This window comes from Centrocercus urophasianus, unplaced genomic scaffold (assembly GCF_019232065.1).
Source record: "Centrocercus urophasianus isolate 14NV4802_14NV808 unplaced genomic scaffold, USGS_Curo_1.0 seq_24, whole genome shotgun sequence".
Classification (NCBI taxonomy): Eukaryota; Metazoa; Chordata; class Aves; order Galliformes; family Phasianidae; genus Centrocercus; species Centrocercus urophasianus.
This window is the reverse complement of record NW_024884800.1, coordinates 10,625,444-10,645,151: the sequence shown is the minus strand read 5'-3', so window position 1 is coordinate 10,645,151 and position 19,708 is coordinate 10,625,444.

The following is a 19,708-nucleotide window of genomic DNA, read 5'->3' as shown; positions in this document are numbered from 1 at the left end:
ATTTCACCTGGATGAAACAACACTGCTCTCAATCCCAATTACTGCATACTAATGTGTCCTTGTCACCCATCCCAGTGCTTCCAAGGGCTTTTAGGCATGGGAACATTCGGGTAAATTAATCTAAATTAGAAGTAGGCAGAGAATTTAGGGACAGGGGGCTCACTGTACTCGAACAGTACTCGATCTGTTGCGCCTGTCATTGTACCTCTCCTTGCACAGCACACCCACTGAAGCCTGTACTGTCGGTGCCAGCTTTCTGGATGTGTAACACTGTGCTGGATACACTTCCAGGGCTCTGAGCTGGATGCCTGGTCCCAGCCAGGCATTGCCATGGGAAATGCTGATGGGGAAATGGCCTGGGGAGTGCTGAGTCACAACACAGAACATCCAGCCCACCCCGCACCAGGGTCTTACAGTACTTGCTGAGATGAGAGCTTGTACACACTGCATCTGATCTGAGCTCATCACCTGGACACCCCCTGTAAACATAGGGCCGCCTGCAGCCAGAAAAATGCAGTGAGTGCAGGATGAGACCCAGAGGTACGGCTTGCTCCTTTACTCCTCCTTCTCCCATAGTCTTCCTCTGTTACTCCATCATCCCCACACCAAGCGCAGCCACTTCTTGCAGCTCAGTGAAGAAGTAGGTACTGGCAGCAGGCAGAAGGGAACCTGGGCCAGCCATAGGGTACAGCTTCTCAATCGAGGGCACATGAATACATAACTTAACATCACCTCCATGCAATTTTGCAGCCTGTCCTCTCCAAGCATAGCACGACAGGAACCGCGATCACCACGGGTCCCTTTCAGCCCTGAACCACCCAATTAGAGCCTGGGTGCCAGGCATGAGCTGTGGGGCTGCTCTCTCAGTCTCCGTGCTGGCATGGCCGGGCTATGGAGGACAGCAGCAGGGACCGACCTACCCACCCTGAGACCAGGGAGTCTGGCAGAGAAGACCATCAGTAGCAGGATTCGTGCTCCCTGCCCCTGACTGCATTTGTAATGGGATTTGATCGGCTTTAAGGCGGCTTATTCTGTCAATTAGCTTCAGCCAGTGAAATCCCTCTTTTCTCGAGCCCCGGGGGCAACAATCTGCTGACATGTTCCTCCCCGATCTAGCCATTAAACTCACCAGAGGGGATAGCAATTGTTAAAACGGTAATAATGACTAAATAAATAAATAAATAAATAAAATTAAAAAGGAAAAAGAGATAAAAAAGAAAAAAGAAAAAGAAACTTGAAAAGCCCTCGTGCGCGGGGCCTTTCACTGCTGTTTACAGAAAGGCGCTACGAAGCGCCGGCACTGGGGTAGAGCCGTGCCCGCGGCCCCCGCCTCCGCTGCCTCTTCGCCCCGATCCGCGCAGCACCGCGCTCCAGGACCGACACCGGGGCCAACCTGTGGAGCGGTGCAGGGCCTGAGCCGTACCCTCCCGACAGGTGCCGAGGGACGGGAGGCAGCGGAGGGGCCCCGCTCTGCTTTCCGCCCCGCGCAGCTCCGGGTGGAAATGCTCCGGTGATGCGCGGAGCGGCCGGGAGGTGCCGAGCTTCCTTCGGTCTCCCCCTCCAGAGCTCAGCCCTCGGCGGGATTCGGCCGGAGAGGGGATGGCGATGTGGGGAACGGGGCGTCCCCTCGATTCGGGGCGTCCAAAATGGGGACCCGAAGCGCAAAGGCACCGCGCGGGCACAGAGCGGCGGGACGCGGAGCCTCGAGGCGGGCTGCCAGGAGCCGCGGGGGGACGGCGGTGCCCAGAGCCCCCGCTGAAGCCGCCCCGCAACTCCAGCCTCCTCCTCGCCCATCACTCCGACGGGAGACTGAGGCAGCGGGCGTCCGGCCGGCGGGGTGCTTACCTGGCAGAACGCAGCGCCGGCCCTAGGGCCAGGCAGAGCAGCAGGACCATCGCGGGCATCTCGGCGAGGCGAGGGCCGGCTCCGGGCTTGGGGGGAGCGGCGGCGGCGGGACCCCCCCGATACCCGCTGCGCCGCGCTCCAGCCCCGCAGCCTCCCGCCCGGCTCCGCGCCGCCGGGGAGGCAGGGGAAAGTTGGGCATCTCTTCTGCGAGTCGGCGGCGGGCGGAGGAGGGGCTCCGCGCAGGGTCCTAGCTCCCCGCGAGGGGCCGCCTCCCGCCTCCAGAGGGCCGGGCGGCAGCGGGGGGGCTCCTCGGAGAGCCCCCGTCACACAGCTGTCGGCACCGCGCCCCGGGAGCCCACAGCGGCAGCTGGCAGCGGGCTGGTTCTGCCCCTCTGCGGAACGGGGGCGGCGAGATCCTCGCCTTATTGCTTTTAGTGCACAGAGATTTCTTCTTCTCCATTTATTTTAGTGTTTTATTTTATTTTATTTTGAGAGCGGGTCATCGTCATAAAAAAAGGAAAACAAAAACGCAAGGCACATGGTGTTACAGTGGGTCCTCTTCCACCTGTTGGGCTGCTGCCCTGTGAAAACAAGCTGTGAGATGCATGAGGGGCTGAGGGTTTTGTTCTGCTGCTCCTCGCTCCTGCTCTCCTGGTTTGTCAAGCATCTCTGGTATTATTTTTGCTGTTGGCATTCTCCTTGTAAACAGCAGTAACAGATTCCTTCTTGGCACATTGTAGGTCCAAGTTATTGGGAATCAACTTTGTTACAGCTACATGCAAGAAAAATAATTATCCTTCATTAGTGGTAACAGCTCATGACACACAGGAGCCTATTCCTCAAAGGGCCTGCTCCTGCCTCTTGCAGAGATCATAGAATCACAGGGTGGCTTAAGTTGGAAAGGATCTCAAAGCCCACCCAGTTCCAACCCTCTGCCATGCCTCCCACCAGCTCAGGATGCCCAAGGCCCCATCAACCTGGCCTTGAACACCTCCAGGGATGGGGTGCCCGCAGCTTCTCAGGCATCAGCGCCAGTGCCTCACCGCCCTCTGGTAAGACCACAAATTGGAATTTGATGCCATCTGATGAACTGCCACCGTGGGCAATGAGTTCCCTCAGCTCTGCCATAGCCTTTCCCTCCCAGATACAGGAAAATCTCTTCTTCCTTCCCCACTGGTAGCATGCTGGTAACCACTGTCTCACTGACTCAGTTTGGCAGGACAGGGGCGTATCATTTCCCCATGCTCACTCAATGTCTTCCAGCCAGGACCAGTCTCAATGGGGATGAGAGGGGCTACAGGAGCACAGCAGTAAATAACAGCAGTGCACCCAGGAGATTTTGCAAGGCTCTTCCTACGCAGGCTCTCCCTTGCTGATTCTTGCAGTGATCACCTCAACCCTCAAGCATGAGATCTGAGCAGCATCAAAGCCATAGGAGGCAGCTGCAAGCATCGCAGCTCCAAGATGGAATTTCCTTGTAACTGAGCAGCTGCAGCTGATGTTGCTTTTAGTGCATGCACAGAAGCCACTCTGGGATGATGGGTTTATAGGAAGCACATGTCAAAAGAGTAAATAATGAAAATCAAAGCAACAGCGAAGGTGAAAAGAGCTCTTTCAACTTCAAAGCAAGGCACCAGATTGCCCCAGAAGTCCTTCAGGGACCCAGATGAAGCTGAAGTAGGGAAAAACGCAACAGGAGGATGCAGCTGTTGAGTAGCTGTGGGCTTGAACGGATCACAGAAAATCCAGGGGTTCATACATGTGCTCTCAGCTCCCCCTCAAGACGCAGGATGTGAAGTGGTACGTGTGGAAATTCATAGCACCAATTTGTTTGACCATCTCTTCTGCTACATGAGAATGGAGACCTGGGGCAGCACGGTGCCCACAGAGCTGGGGATGGCCTGAGCAGAGGCTGGGGAGCAGAGCGTGCTGCTGTTTTGGGGACATATGCCCTTTCAGGTGGTTGTATGCACTGGGAGCACTGTGCAGCTGCCTGTCCTGCTCTTCTTCATCTGTGGTGGTTTCTTCATTCAATTGCTCTATTATTTGTGCCTAAGGTAGGGATGAAGCATGCTGATGCTGTGCATAGGAGAGGAAGGAGAGAGCACTGCCTTTCCAACACCTGATTTACCAACAGTGCAGGCTCAGGCAGGAAGAAGCCTCTTCAAATTCACAGTGAATGGTTTTGAACAGAAAAGAAACAACGCTCAGTCTGAATGCTGAGAAGCACAAAATGTCCTGCACCAGCGAGTTGGGAGGAAACAGTCCCTGTTCTCCACTTAGAAGAGATATTTGTTTTGAGGTCTTCTGTTGTGGGATTATCCGAACTTAAACAGGAGATGAAATGTTTCATTCAAGTAGCTTTTCGTCCCTTCTGGTATTATGGTTTAGCTGGCAAACTGATAAAACCAATTATTTACAGAGTCCTCACGAACACAGAGCCCAGGGGACTCTGCTGCCACAATGAATGAGGCTTTGCTCGTGCTCTCCTCACCGCCTGCGCAGGGGCTGCAGAAACAGCGCTGGGAGAAGCAGAGGCAGCTCCAACCCTGTGACTGGTCTCCTACGGTGCAGGGCTAGCGGGATTCCCGTGGGAGCCGCCCCATAACCCTGTGCAGAGCCCTGTGCAAATCTAGGCACACGTGCAGCACCTTCTGAATTGCGCCGGTCTCCCTCCGAATCTCCTTTGCAGTGTCAGCCGCGCAATCTGTGCGGCGGCGCAGGGGAGGCGGAAGGAGAAGCGCTCCGCTCCGCAGCGCTCGGGGCGCGGGCAGCACCATGGACAGCGGCCGCTCCTGTGGGCTGCGCTGATGGAAAACCGGGGGGCGGGGGGGAACCGAAGTGTGGGAAGCATTGAGGTGAGGCGTCAGGAGCTGGGAAAAATCAGGCTCTGGAGGGCGGCACGGAGGGGCATTTGCTATTCCCGCCTCCTGTCCTTGCTCCACATCGTCCGTCGGAGGACGGAGGAGGGTTTGAGTCGCCGTTGCCGATGCTCGCTCTCCTCCTGGCAATAAAATGGGGCCACGCGGTGACCTGGCAGCTATGTGGTTTCCCTGCCGTTTCTCAGAGCCTTTCTCAGAAGCTTGGTCCAAGGAGTCCACTTAGAAAACTCAGAGGATGAAAAACCCCTCCGTAAGCCTAAACTCTCTTCTCTGAGCACGTCCTGCATGGTAGAGACATTTGTTTCCTCTCGGAGGGCATTTGTTCAACACATCCAGGTTTTGTCTGTTCAGGCTCACCAGGCAGACCGGGCACAGCAGCAGATGCTGCATCTGGGCTCACATGACATCAATAACTGCTCCAGCTGGTCTTCAGCTTCCCACCGATACGGACAGTGATGATAGATGAAGCAGAGAGGACACAGTTTGATTTTTAGGTGCTGGAGTGAACTTGTGGATTAAAAAAAATAAAATCATTTGGAGACTGAAGAAACGTGACATGAAGATTTTCCAAGGAGAATGAAGGGTGAGGGAGGACAGCCCAGGCCAAGAGCTGATGCAAGCTGTCCCATGGGGCATTGATGGAAGCAAGAACTTTGCTTTCAGCCTCCGCTACTACATCAGGCAGGGCCTGAAGGAGTCTCCCTTCCATTTCCAGTGTGAAAAATCCCTCTTTTAAGCTAGTTAGTGGGAAGAGATCACCAAGTGGATACGTGATCTGATCCTGGGTGTCAAAATGGTTCCTGCTGTCATGCTGGGGATGGGAATGATGCCATCACTGGCTTTTTTTTTTTCTTTATGGTTCTGTTCTTCTGGCTCTATCCCCAGCTTGGGGCTTAAAATGCTATATTCCTCCTCGGGATCAATACATAAAAAGAGAACACGTACGTAGGAAAGAGTGCGGAGGTGAAAAGAGTTGGCAGCATTTGGTGAAAAAGGAAAAAAATCTCAGCAAATTGAGCAGCAGGAGCTCCATTGGAGTTTCAAAGGGGAATTCGCAGCTATGCCATCCATGCACTGGATGTCACATGTCTGTCACAGGACCAAGAACTGTGGTTGGGTGTGCAGACAACAGCATCACTCCCAAACAGGACGTGTTCTGAAAGCTGTGCAATTCCTGGTGTAAATTTTGGGGACACGCAGCTGCAGGAACAGAAGCAATTGCTCCCCTTCACTACAGAAGTGTGGCTACTCCTGGACACAAACAAGCTGGCTCCTTGACAACCTTTGTCACAATAGTTCAGCATGGAGGAAAAGGAATCAGGAAGGAGAAGAAGGTGATAAACACTGGGATTGGAATGCCAATAACATTTCACACTGTGACTTCCTAGTAGCTGGGAAATAGGTGGGTTTAGGGCTCTCCAAAGGGCATGGCTGAGTTCAGGGCAGAGCCTGCACATGCACAAGCTGTGGCTCACCAGAAAACCTCATGGGGAGATGCAGCCAGCCAGAACAGCGCTCAGTTGTCTCTGTACTGCAGCTCCTCAGGAACCCACTGGCCTCCCTAGCAGGACTTAAAGGAGGAGCACAGTTTATTTGTTGTTAATGTCCTTAGGCATTTCTGCTTGGAGCTGCAGGGTTTCAATGACTTCTCTCCATGCTGTATCAGGAATGTTTGTACAACAGTAAATAATGCTAACTGCTCATCTGTGGCCAAGCTCAGCTGCTGCAATTGCAACAGATGCCTGCAACTAGCCCATGTTCTCACACCTCTTCTTGGAAGCTGTGAGGTATTTCAGGGTCTCTTTACTTCCCTCCCTCATGAAGATCTGAAGTACTGGACACACTGAAGTACTGGACCCCGGGAACATGTTTTGGAGGGGCTGGCTTCTGCACGGGCTAGGGATGCAGCTCATGGGATGCTGCAGTCCCTGGTGCCCCCCCTCACAGTTGTGTTGGTGAGAGCTCACCAAGGAGGTGGCTCTTGGGCAGATGAGCCATGCCATACCTCAGTGCACTCTGATGGGCTCTCTGTAGGGCCATCTGCTCCCACCTGGAGCACTTAAGAGATCACCCAATCTTACCATCAGTGCGTTCCCACAATATCACAACTCTCAGTGACACATCTACACTTTCCTTAAGCACCTCCAGGGACAGTGACTCCCCCACCTTCCTGGGCAGCCTGTTCCACTGCCTCACTACACTTTCTAAGAATGATTTTTTCCTAACATCCACGCTGACCCTCTTGGTGCTCTCCTCCACCACCCCAGCCCCTCCAGCTGCCAAAAGCAATCAGTGGCAGCTGAGGCACAGAGAAGCTGACGCAGAGCCATGCTTGATGCCCTGCAGCCTCCACACTGCAAAACCAACTGGGCAGAAATGCCTGCATTTCTGGAGAGGGATTCTGGCACCGGGGTCTAATAATTGCCAGCACATCAGGAAGGAGATATCTTCCCCTAATGCTGGCTAAGCTCTAGTCTTAATCTTGTTTGTCGCTGTTAAGTCTCAGCAAAAATCGGGCCGATGTGTTGAAAGGAGGTGAAATAAAAAGATTGGAGAAGAGACTGAAGCCTGTTCAAAAAATGGAAAAGTAATAATCTTCAAAGGTTCCCATGAACCCACACACTCTGGCCAGGAAGAGCTGCACAGATAAACACTGTGAAAGCAGCAGGAACCTCACAAGGTTTGTTTTAGCTTAATAGACTGTGGGAGGAAAGAGATTTGAGGCTGGAATACCAGGGAACAGCAATGGGAGCGGAGTTCCTGGTGTTGGGGTCTGTAGGATATAAAGGAAAGAGGTTCAGGAACACACATGGGCTACAGCACTGGGGTCTCCCCCCTCCGTACAACCCAGGTACTCTGACAGATGCAGCTTCCAGAACCTGTGTTTTCACCTCCTGCTGCCGTAGGTACTCATATCTATCCAACAGCCTCAGGTGATGCACTGCAGTTCAGTAAGGCTCTGCCCCAAAGGCAGTTCACCTTGCTGAAAGTGCATCTGGGATGAAGGTCAGGGAGCACCCCTTAGGCAGCTGCATGCATTCAGCACACAGTTCTGGGGTATGTGGTGAAGAGACTGAGGTGCAGGGGATGCATCAAAGCAGAATGGAGTCCAAGGGGGTCTAAAAAGAGAGCAGCATGCAAAGCAAAACCACTGGCTCCTGGGAGAACCAGGCAGCAATTTTCCCTTCTTTCATCGCCTATGAGTTTGGTGGACAAGGGATTCTGTCTCCCAGGAGGCTGTTAGAGAATGCCTCCCAACAGCAGTCAAATCCCCCCGAAAAGAGCAAGCCATAATTACACCCACACAGCTCTCCACACACTGCACTGAGCTTTGCCCCCCCCCCCCCCCGTCAGAAATGCATCCGTGCTGATGGAGTGGATATGTTGATTAAAAATCCCCAAAAATGAATAGATCAAGAGAAATGTGCCATATCCCTGCAGCAAGGGTGAAGTGCTTTTTAATTAAGGACAAAGAGATGCAAATGTCCTGAATCATCACAAGCAAATAGCAAAATAGCACCTGTCAGAATATGGAAAAACAAGCACTCAGCGTTCCCTTGTGATTAGCTCGAAGGAGGCATGGAGTTTAAAAAATAAAATAAATCCTACTGAAAACTGAGATAGGGGAAAGCAGACTTTCATTTCTGTCACCCAAAAGTGTTCCTGTCTGGATGGAAAGGATGTGGTGCTGCAGAACACCCCATGCACACAGCTGTAGGACTGCATCCACAACAGCACCCACAGGCATCCCCTGGCTTAGTGCCATCGGTGTCCCAGCACTGAGGAACCAGGGCTTGGGAGGGGGCAAGAGGGAAAAGCAATGAAAGGAGCAAGTGTTGGGAAGCACGGCGAGAGCCAGCACGGCCCAGAAGCAGTGACAAAGGGCCGTGAAAGGAAGGCAGAGCAAAAGGGAAATGCCTGGAATAATAAGTGACGGACGGATGCCTTTGAAGGGGACTCGGGTTTCTTGGGTCTCCAGCCTGACCTACTTAAAACTGCTGTAATCTGATGAAGGAGCATCCTCTGGCTCTAAATATAAACTTCACTCCTCTTTACTTGCATCCCTTCCTGCTGCCACCGACTGTTGGTCAGCAGCAGCGAGGCGCTGTGTGCATCCCATAGGTTGCACAGACACAATGAAGGGCCCTCCACCACCACGTGGCCCCCACGGGGCTGCCAGGCTCTTCACCCATGAGGAAGGGCCACACAGCAGCACTGAGCCCAAGGAGACAGTGCTGGCACTGCATTACTTTCCAGCAGCCTTTGTGAACAGGAGCAGCACTCTGCATTGCCTGTGGGGAATTAAAGGATGTGGTGCTGCCAGGTAATCGTTCTCGGTGTAAGCAACACAGAACCGTGCATTAGGACCCAGAAATAAGAACTTCCCCTTCAACTCCTTGTTTGACTGCAAATCACACACATACATCTCTCATTCAAAATGAATCACAAATTTAGCTGCACAACGGAGTCCTGTGGCATCTAAACAATTAGCAAATTTAGGCAGAATTTGGCAATTAGTTTAAGCTAGAAGAAAAACAAACAAAAAATCACAATCCAAGAATAAAGAGCAGCAATCAAAACACTTTCTTTCTTTTGCCACTGTTTTGAAATGAAGTGTTTTGCTTAAGAATGCCAAAGTGTTACATCAATCCATTTTCTAAATTAAATGCTTCAAGTTCTTCCACCTCAGCACACCAATGTTCGTTTAAAATGTGACCTGCTCTGAATAAAAGAACGGAGAAAGAACCACTGTTTGGCTTGAACAAAATACCAAGATAATTTTTTCTTATTTGCCCTATTTTGCTGAAAATCCATATAGGAAAAATTTCCACATCACAGAATCATGAAATCATTAAGGTTGGAAAATAACACTAAGATCATCAAGTTCAACCCATCCTCACTGTGCCCACTAACCATGTCCCTCAGTGAGGCACCAACACAATTCTTGAACACCTCCAGGGATGGTGACTCCCCCACCTCCCTGGTCAGTCTGTGCTACTGCCTCACCACTCCTTCAGAGAAGGAATTTTTCTTGATATCCATCCTGAACCTCCCCCGACACTATCAACAAATTGGCGATGCTTATAATACTGTCTTATCAAAGGCTTTCATCACACAAACAGAGCTTATGGGACCAATGAGCTGTTTGGGAGCCTTCATACACCTTTATCCAACTCCTTTACTTTGGCAAGTGTCTATGAGGGAAAGAAAAGAAAAAAACAATTTTTTTTTTTTTTTTTTTTTTTTTTTAAAGCAAGTCATTACAGAAGCTAGCAGGCGGTGTGTCTCATACCATCAGCAGAACGAGATGAGTTTGTTCGCTTCGTGGCGACAGGCCCCGTTAATTTTCTTGGCAGGATCTCCCATACTAAAGCAACAATGCAAATGCTTGCTTTGACTTTTTTGACAGTGTTTGCGAACACCGGGAAGCTTGGGGTATGCAATGCTATAACATGATGGAAAGCACAGCAATAATAGCAGGATGGCACAACCCTAGGCTACAGCAAAAGAGGACAAGACCAAATGTAGAAGCCACGGATGCAGGAACAAAGGAAGAAAAACTGCTCACCTTGGAAAAGCCTCAGGTAGGGACAAAACTCCAGTGGGATATCAACACCTCCACTACCAACCCTTAAATGAGGTCTGGGAAGGGGTGGATCCTGGCTCCACTCTTCTGGTCACTCACATACATTGCATGCACCTGAGCTCCCCTGGGTTGGCCCTGCCTTCCCACCAGGTGCTCAATCACTGGTTTAGGCTGTGACTTAGCATTTCTGCTACAGAGTTAAAAAATGAAAATAAATAGAAAACAATACAAATTCTCTTAACGTGAAATGCTATTCATGTTAATTTCTGCAAAGCTCCAATTTAGGATGAAACGGAAGCTGACAGGTTCTCCTTGAAGGAGGAGGGAGGACAGAAGATAATGTTTAGTAAAGAGAAAAGGAAGATCAGACAGGCAAAGTGGATTTTTTTTAAAGCTCGCAAGGAGATGCTAAGCTCAATAATCAGACAAGAAAGGCAGTGAGCAGCTATCAAAGCAGCACCATTTTAGGAGCCATACTCATCTGAAAGCAACTTTTAGTTCTCAGGAAAACTGCCGCCTCAACAGCTGTCCCAATTAGAGCCAGCCGGAAATTTCCCAATAAACCAACATTCTGTCAGAAAATAATTCACTGAGTCTGAAGCGCTCTGAGTTGGCTGAACTGCTGCTGGATGTGAGTGGGGCTGCGGGGGGGCTGGCGTTCAGCTGGCAGCTCCCTGCCACCAGCAGGAACAGGGATGGGAAAGGCAATGTTGGGGAGCAGCTGCAGGCACCAGGAGGTGCCTCGTCCGTGTCATTTATGCTTGAGATTTGGTTCGAAAAAGATAAAAAGGCAACTGAGTTTCTTATGAACCTGAACTCGAGCCAGTTGGATTTGTTTACACCACCATCCCATATGCCTGACCCCATTTTAGGATCCGGCACATGGATCTGCCAGAAAAAAAGAAAGAAAACCAAAGTGTTGTGGAGAGGCCGATGCTGGAAGTGTCTTCTGCCAGGCATGGATGCTTGTGGCCATGGTTATGTCTGTTTGCCCTGCAGCCAGCAGCACTCCTGGGGGCTCTCCATCCTTGGAGTGGCCTCCTGGATCCTCCTGATACCTCTTTCTTCCTCTTCTAAGCTGATGTTGCCTACAGGTGTTTGAGAACTGATATGCTACCACCAGATAGATATTTCACAGGGTTTGTTCCCACTGCTTAACTACCTAGAATCATAGAATTATAGAACTGCTCAGGTTGGAAAAGACCTTAAAGATCATCAAACCCAACCGCAACCAAACCATACTACCCTAACTCTAACAGCCCCCACTAAATCATGCCCCTGAGCACCACATCCAAATGGGTTTTAAGCACATTCAGGGATGGTGACTGAACCACCTCCCTGGGCAGCCTATTCCAGTGCTTAACAGCTCTTTCTGTAAAGACGTTGTCCCTGATATCCAACCTAAACTCCTCTTGTGCAACTTGAGGCCATTTCCCCTCATCCTGTCACCTGCCACCAGTGAGAAGAGACCAACCTCACTCTTGCTGCAATCATCTTTCAGGTATTGGAAGAGAGCAAGAAGATCTCCCCTCAGTCAGAGAAAGTCAGCAAGACTTATTGTAGAAGACTGTGTGTAAAGCTTCATGTGAGCACAGAGAGATGTCAGCTGGCTATATTTAAATTAAGAATTACAGAATCCCCCAGGAAGGACAACCCAGCTTCCCGTGCCACCTTCCCAGCACCTGCTGGGACTGGAGAAATCCCTGCCAAACTGAAGCTTCACTGGCAGGGGGAAAACTGAGAATGCCAATCAGCAGGAAAACCCTTCTGAAGCGGTGATGATTAATTACTACCGATAATTAACCTACAATGACAGTGGTAGCTGTGGCATGCATCTAATCACACGCAGCTATGAATGCAAACAGAGCCCTTCTCCAAAGGGAGTGCTGTTCTTTTAAAGCATCTAGAAATAATTATTGGAGACACAGGTGGAGTTTTTCCCCGCACAAGGGAAACAACCAGTCCAAATATTGTGGTACAGAGCCTATCTGGGGGCACTGCTCCCTGTTCCCATGTGCTGGCTACTCTCATCGTGTCCCTATCACACCCAGCCTGCCTGCTCAGAGCTGACATCCTCTCCAAAGGCAGAAAACCCTCATCTGCTGCCTTCCTCATCTCCTCTCCTAAGCTGTGAGATCCCACCCCTCTCACTGCCTGTCCCTGCTGACAGCCCTGCTTCCTACAGAGCAAATGGGCTGAAACTCTGCAAGCGAAGTCATTTGCATTGATTTCCATGGCCTGGATTCTCTGCCTGGATTCTCCCAGTGACCACGACTGCCCTGCCCCTGGGGTGGGAGCTCCGTGTCCCCAGGCTGAGCATTAGGGTTGGCTGTGCTCTAACCTGCTCAGAAGGGAGAAGTGACAGAGTCTCTCACTCTCAAAAAGGGTCGCTGCACCAGCACGGCAGGAGCGCTCTGCAAGAAGCTCTTGCGTGTTTTTTTTTTCCTCAGAGAAAATGCTTCTATTTTTGACAAAAGGCCTTTTTGAGGTATGAAACCTCTTATGAAACTTCTCCCACATCAGTGCTTTACATAAACTATTTTGCTGCAGTTGTGTTATTCATCGTATGCATTTTACACCAGCATCATCTGGTTTGTCCCAGGAGAGCAGAAAGCAGAGTGTTGGCTGTAGGACATCCTGCAAAGCCCGTTCCTCCACTGGGCACCTCCTATGTCTCCAGGGTGTTTCTGAGAGCTGGATGCATGGGAAGGACTTGCATCCACATTATGCCCTGGTGCATCTCATCTGATGAAGCAAGGTGAGAAAAGGGTCCAAACAGCACTAATATCACCTGCAGCTTTGCAGGAGCAAGATCTAATCAGGCCAGCAATCACCAAATTATTGCTCCTTGGATCAGGACCTCTGCCAGTGGGAGCTGCAAAGGTGAACAGCATCACATTTGTGTTCACCTGAAGAGACCATGGCTCTGGAGTGTGCTGGCAAGACATCCCTCTGCACCCTGATAGGGATTAACAGGATGAAGATCCCATTCACTGCATCACTATCACAGCCTTATTTTTTTTCTCTGGGCCTGAGATGTCAGGGCTGATAGCTATGCAGTTTGTTTCACACCAAATGTACAGCAATAGGTCAGGAGAACAAGTGAAAATGCCACCTTTGAGGGGAATTACATCATTAAAATGTCACAGTAGTATCTTGGGAAGCCAACCAGAAATTCCAACTGCAGCTTCTCACACCCTCTGCTAGGAAAAATAAATAACACCTGCCAAGCAAAACCAGGCCTTTCCTTTCTAAAGAGATTACAAATTTTTTATATCAACACTGTTACGCACCACTCTACCAGCAGGAGAGTCACGATCCCATCTTCCATTGCCACAAAGTCTGATCTGGGGGGAATACAATCTCTTCCCAAGCCAGAGAAAATCTCAGACTAAGGCTTAAACTTTGGGATTATTATCAGATGTTCAGGAGGGCAGATGACTCTTATATCTAATTACTTTCTCAGTGAGGAAAAGAGATGGATGTGGTATTTCTGCTACAGCACCCTTTAGGGCTCCTCTAAAAGTTGGGAGGTCTGACACAAGCAGCTCAGAGAGCTGTCCCTGATTACTGCCAGAATTCAATGAATATTTCTGAAGCGCCCACCTGCGTGGCATCTGAGCTCACCTCTTCTGTTGGAGCAGGATTCAATCAGCGTTTGCACCAGCAAGCTGCCCACAGCTGGAAGCCGCTCCCTGGCAGGAAGCTCAGCATGGCTCGGGTTGGTGAGCAGAAGGGCAGTGCTGCTGCCAGACACATGCTGCTTGCAGGACAGCCGAATTCAGCTCCGTGACCACCAGGGATCCCCACAAGCTGAATGGCTCACTGCCACGGTGGCATCCACCCAGAGAGCACAGGCAGAGAGGAGGAAGGGGATCGGGTACCTGAGGCAGCTCCAGCTCACAGCCCGTACCTCCCCGCTCCTGCCGTGTGCTCCCATCATTGCTGGGCCCAGGTGAGAGAAATGAAACCTCCCTGAAGTACCGCCCACCCTTGGGCACAGGAAGAGCCACCGTCAAATGAGGAAACAGGACAGGCAACTGGAGAATATTTAGGATGTTTATTTCTGGAACTAATCTAGTCTGTTCACTTGGAACCTAGGATCTCTATCTGCTATGGCATGAATTGTGCTGATGTCCAACTCGGTCGCCTCCAGCTCCGCTGTTGCTAGTGGCGGGCTCACTGCCCGCTGATGCTGCAGGGCCTCGCCGTCTGTTCGGAGGGCTGCTCACAGGGCCCTCCTCGAAATCCAGCTCTGGTGGGAATGCAGCTGATGCTCTCCTTCGTACGCCAGCGCTCCACTTGAACCATTTCTGCAGACATGGGTACTCTTTCTTGAAACTGGGGTTGTAGTAGCAGAGCAACTGCAAAATGCAGAGGAGAAGAGTTAGATGCCACCGTTTCCAGATGGCAAAAGACAAAGCTACTTTAAGTAATAATCAGAAATTTTAGGATTGTCAAAGCAGGAAAGCGGGTTTGAAAACCCAAATACCACCAGCTTGCAGCCCCCTCAGGTGGGACCGGCCACCAATGCACCTGTCCCGAGAGGTGTCCTATGGGCAGGGGGACTGCGTACCTCACTGCAAACAGACGCGGCTGCGCCTGCTGGGCATTTTGCCCGAGAGGCAGCTGTGGGCAAATCGCTGTCCACAGTGAAGAAGCCGTGCAGGTGGAGCTGGCAAACGAAGGCTTTCATGCAGCCGATGCTGAGGTTGTGTAGAGGTCCTGTCCTTCCCAGCACTTCTGTTTTGAAGAGGGTTTCCTCAATCACAATGGTGTTCTCATCGTCGCCCCACCAGATGGACTGGAAGCAGTCGCTTTCCACAATTTTACGGAGCTTTGTTAGAAAGCAGCAGGCCGAGTCATGGGCTTTGCAGGAGGCCTTGGTGGAAAGATCAAGCCGTTGTTTTTTGGCACAGGATTGCTCCTGTGAACCCTGAGAAGTGTCTTCTTCTCGTGTCGGTCCTAAGGCAGCATCCCGAGCTGTTCTTTTACCCCGTCTTTGCGGGACAGAAGAAGCCGGGTCTGCCGAGCCAGCATTTGGAACAGAAACTCCAGGAGTTTCTGATGAAGATGTCTCCATCTTAATTATTAACTGTTTGCGCTGACAGAAATTTCTGTCCGCAGCGGTCTCCCCGGCCAACCAGGGTCGTCCTGCCAGCAGCAGGATGGAGCGCAATGGCAGCCGTGGTGTGAGGCGTGGGGAGTGGGCTGGGATGGTCACAGACGTCACCGTGGTGACCGTGCTGCACGACGGTGACATCACAGACCGGTGACTGTTTGCTGGGGAAATGGGGTGGCGGCATCCTTGTTAATTATGGAGATATGCAAGGACTATCTCTCTCTCTACACTGACCTGAAAGGAAGTTGTAGTAAAGGGGGATCAGCCTCTTTTGTCATTAACAGAGATAGGATGAGATGTAATGGCCTTAAGATGTGCCACAGGAGGTTCCTGTTGGATATTAGTACAAATTTCCTTTCCAATAGAGTGGTGATGTATTGGCACAGGCTGCTTGGTGAGATGGGGATGTCACCATTCCTGGAGGTTTTCAAGAAACATGAAGAAGTGGCACTGAGGGACACAGTCACTGGGCATGGGGGGCATGAGTTGACCACTGGGCATGGTGATCTTTGTCGTATTTTGCTACCTAAATTTTGTAATTTTAGAAGAGGCCATTGTAGGTAATTCCAAGTACCATCTCCAGCAGCCACCTGGAGGGGAAGCTGAGGAAAGGCGCATGTATATGGAGTCTTCCTTCCTTTTTGGGAGAAGCTTCCATGTTCCCAGAACTCACCCGTGATGAGCTGCCCCTTGGCCATGTTCTTTCCCAGTCTCCTGCTTGCCCTTCTGTCTTGGCAGGACAGGGAGTTACTTCTCACCCTCTCACCCTGGCTCAGGTGATACAGGATCTGAGAGGTGATACAGGAGGTGCAGGGCCACAGAAATGGCATGGCAGTACCCTGCTCAGACTCAGGCTGCTGTCAGGCTGTCTCACCTCAGTGGCCGGTAGCTGCCACCATTTCAGGCTTTTCTCTGCATTTCTCTCCCTCTTCCCACCTGGAGGAGCAGCTCCAAACCTCCCCAGTGCTCCTAACACTCAGGCCTTCATAGCAGCAAGCCCTCTGCTCTCCCCCCGTTCTGTTCCTCAGTGCCTAATTGTTCTAATAGTTTCTCAAAGCCTCCATTTATCTTCTGCCATAATTCAGGTCTTTGTTTCATACTGTGTAGCAGCGGGAATAAAGCAGTGCCAGGACAATGAAAAATCAGACACTGAAGGGCAGATGACTCTGTCCCTTTGACCACACACAGAAGAAAAATCAGAACTACCTGCATTTTTGTTTGTCAACATCCATATGGTCCAGGCAAGATAATAACCACAAATGTCTGGGGCTGGGGTGCAAAGAATGGGGAGGAAGCACTCTATTGTGGCTGCCTGAGTGGCTGTAATGCTGGCACAGCAAAGCCTTTTGTCCAATGTTTTTTTCCCCTTTGCAGATTACTTTACTGGCTGCCTTCTGTGTTTTCCCCTCTCTCTCCAACACCTCATTGCTCAGTTTGGAGGATATCTCCAGAAATTTAGGGCTGGCAATCCACAGCCAGGGCTTTCTGGATCTGAATCCCTACTGCTAAGAGACACATTAACTGTGCTCTGCAGCTGAACTGCATCGTTTGAAGTCACCCTAGCAAACTTTTAACTCCTTGCCCTGTAATTTAATGAGCAATGTCAGCCACGGATTAACCACTGGATTCATCCATCTGCAAGGTGATCCCTGTGCTGCAGGACCAGCCAGGCAAGCCCCAGCTCGTCCTTTCCTGTCCTTGATTAAATGATGACATGCTTTTCTAATCAGGAGAACCACAGATGGCAAATAAATGAAATGGTGGGAAAAAAAAATCAAATTAATATTTATTTATGCTAAAACGCATCATCACTTTTATTTGTAACATATCCATGTATCAGAGGGACTGCGATTGCTTTGAACTTCTCCGACCAGCTCAAGCTCGGGAGAGTTGGAGACATGCCATGCAAGCAGGTTCAAGGCAGGGAGACACATTTGCATCTGAGTCTTGGGTTCCCCAGAACTCTTGCTGGTGATTACAAGGAGGGTGAGAAAGGTATTGTCTAACTATGAAACTCCAAAACGACCATGGTTTCTTCAAAGGTTAGAGAGTGCTTGTGACACAGCAAGAGCCAGAGATTAAGCTCTAAATCCATGTTTTGTCCTCAAAAAGCTGTCCTGATCACTAACAAAGAAAATTGTGCTCTTGAGAAATATTTATCTACATCATTTAATCTCCCCAGCATTGTTGGGCACCTCTGGCAGGCAGCAGCCGGGAGCAAAGTGGTCAATAGTCCTCTGGTATGAGATGGAAGTGCCTCTCAGGGCAGGGCAAGGGCGAGGGGATGGTGGGAATAGCTGGGGTGCTGCTCATTGGAGCTCTAGCAGTACCATTAGTGGCCCTGGTGGCAGGGATGGTTGGGTTAGGGCAGAGCTGCAGGGTGGGGCTTGGAGGCGATGGTTCCACGCACTCTGCTGCCCACATGTAGCTTTGGTCCATCTGTCCTTTGTGTCAATCTCATTTACTCCAAGTGCTGCAAGCAGAGAGCTATAGTCTACCAACACATATCCAATGGGCTTCGGCAAACAGCAGTGCTTTGCCAAACAGGCTCTGCTCTTTTAGAGCATCTTCCAGGGGTGGAGAACACTGAAGGATGTGGGGAGATGTGATCCCTGCCCTGCACGGCGGGCTCTGGTCAACTTCTGCTATGTAAGTGTGGGTTGAGAAGGCACTTTGCACCACCAGGTGAATACCACCATTGGGGCATGACCACTAGAGAGCTGCAGTCCTTTCAGAGGACAAGAAATAAAAGAAGCAAGGAGGTTGAGCCTGGGTGCTGTAGGTCACAGCATGCTCTGGGGCTGCCTAGGCTGATTTTTGGAAATGCTGCCCTGGAGCATAGAAGCCATCTGTGCTCTGGAGCACTGCACATCCCACTGGTCACAGGGAAAACATGGCATGTAAGAACAGGGTCCTGGGTGCTTTGCTGGAGGAGGCATCACTGGAGGCACTCCAAGGAGCCCAAAGTCAGTTCTTCCATCTGAAGAGATGCTTACATGGAAACAAAGTGCACAAAGCTAAATACTAGCACAAATGCTAACTGCATGATTACATGAGGCAGGGAAAGGATGGGTGAGGACCCAGGGCTTCTGTTCTGATGCAAGCTCACCCATGGCCATCAAATGAAAAGGAAAAAACATAGTCCCCAATCCTAAAGGAAAGTTCTTTATCCCAAAAGAAGTGGGGAAACTCCCCTCAGCCAGATGTGGACACAGGTATGAGTTTAAGGAGCTGCTAGACCAACTCACAGAACAGCAGCACAAAATCCATTGAGAACTATTAAGCACAAGGACTTCTGCTGGCAAATCCCTGAGTCACAGATTGCTAGAGGCTCTGTGACTACGGAGCCTCTCATGCATTTTAGCCTCTCATGTATCTGCTATTTGACTACTATCAGGAAGCAGATACTTTTCAGGCAAGAATTTTAGTTCTTCCACTTTACCAGTGACACATGGGAAACTGTGAGCCCAGAAAATACCTGCACTAAAGCTAGTTTAATTTTTCTTAATACCTGCTTTTCCCTTACACATAGCTGGGTAATATTTTTTCAGCAAATGGCTTATTTGCTTTAAATACGTGCAATTTCCAGGCATCCAAAGTGATGTAAAAATCCAGGTCAGATTCCCTGAATAGCTTCCACCACCAAAAAAAGCTACAAATGCTCTGAAGGGTTGAGCAAATCACATGGAGAACGGTTGGAGTCCTTCCGAAATCTCCTTTTTCACTATTTCCAAAATACTTCTATTTCAGGCACTTTCTGTGACGTTTTGTGAGCATGAGAAATGCAGACCCCATTCCCTGCTCTCCCCAGGGTTACAGCGCTCAGGGCTCCCTCCCCAGCTCTGCTCTCACCTGCAGCAGCCAGGGCTGTTCTCTGGAGCTGCTCTGAGCATCCATCAGATTGGCTCAGGACCTGCAATGGGCAGGAGGTGATGCCAGCTCTGCCAAAACCTTCACAACAAGGTCCTCTTTGTCTTGGAGATGCCAGATTACGGAGCTGAAACTTGCTTTTCTCTGTGCCTTGAAAAAAGTGTCTTTCTGTCCCCCTGTTTAGGGGCCAAATGATTCAGCTTTGAAGGAAATATCTTTCCATGTGACCAACTTGTTCCAGGCAAGTGAAGAGATGCAGAGTTTCAGGGAGGTACCAGTTACACTGTGCAGGGCTTGGATAAATGCTGCAACCCACTTCCTACTGACAGTAACACACCAACCACTCCTGACATGCTGTGGCCTTTCCAAATAACTCTGCTTGCAGATCCTCGGGTGCCCCCA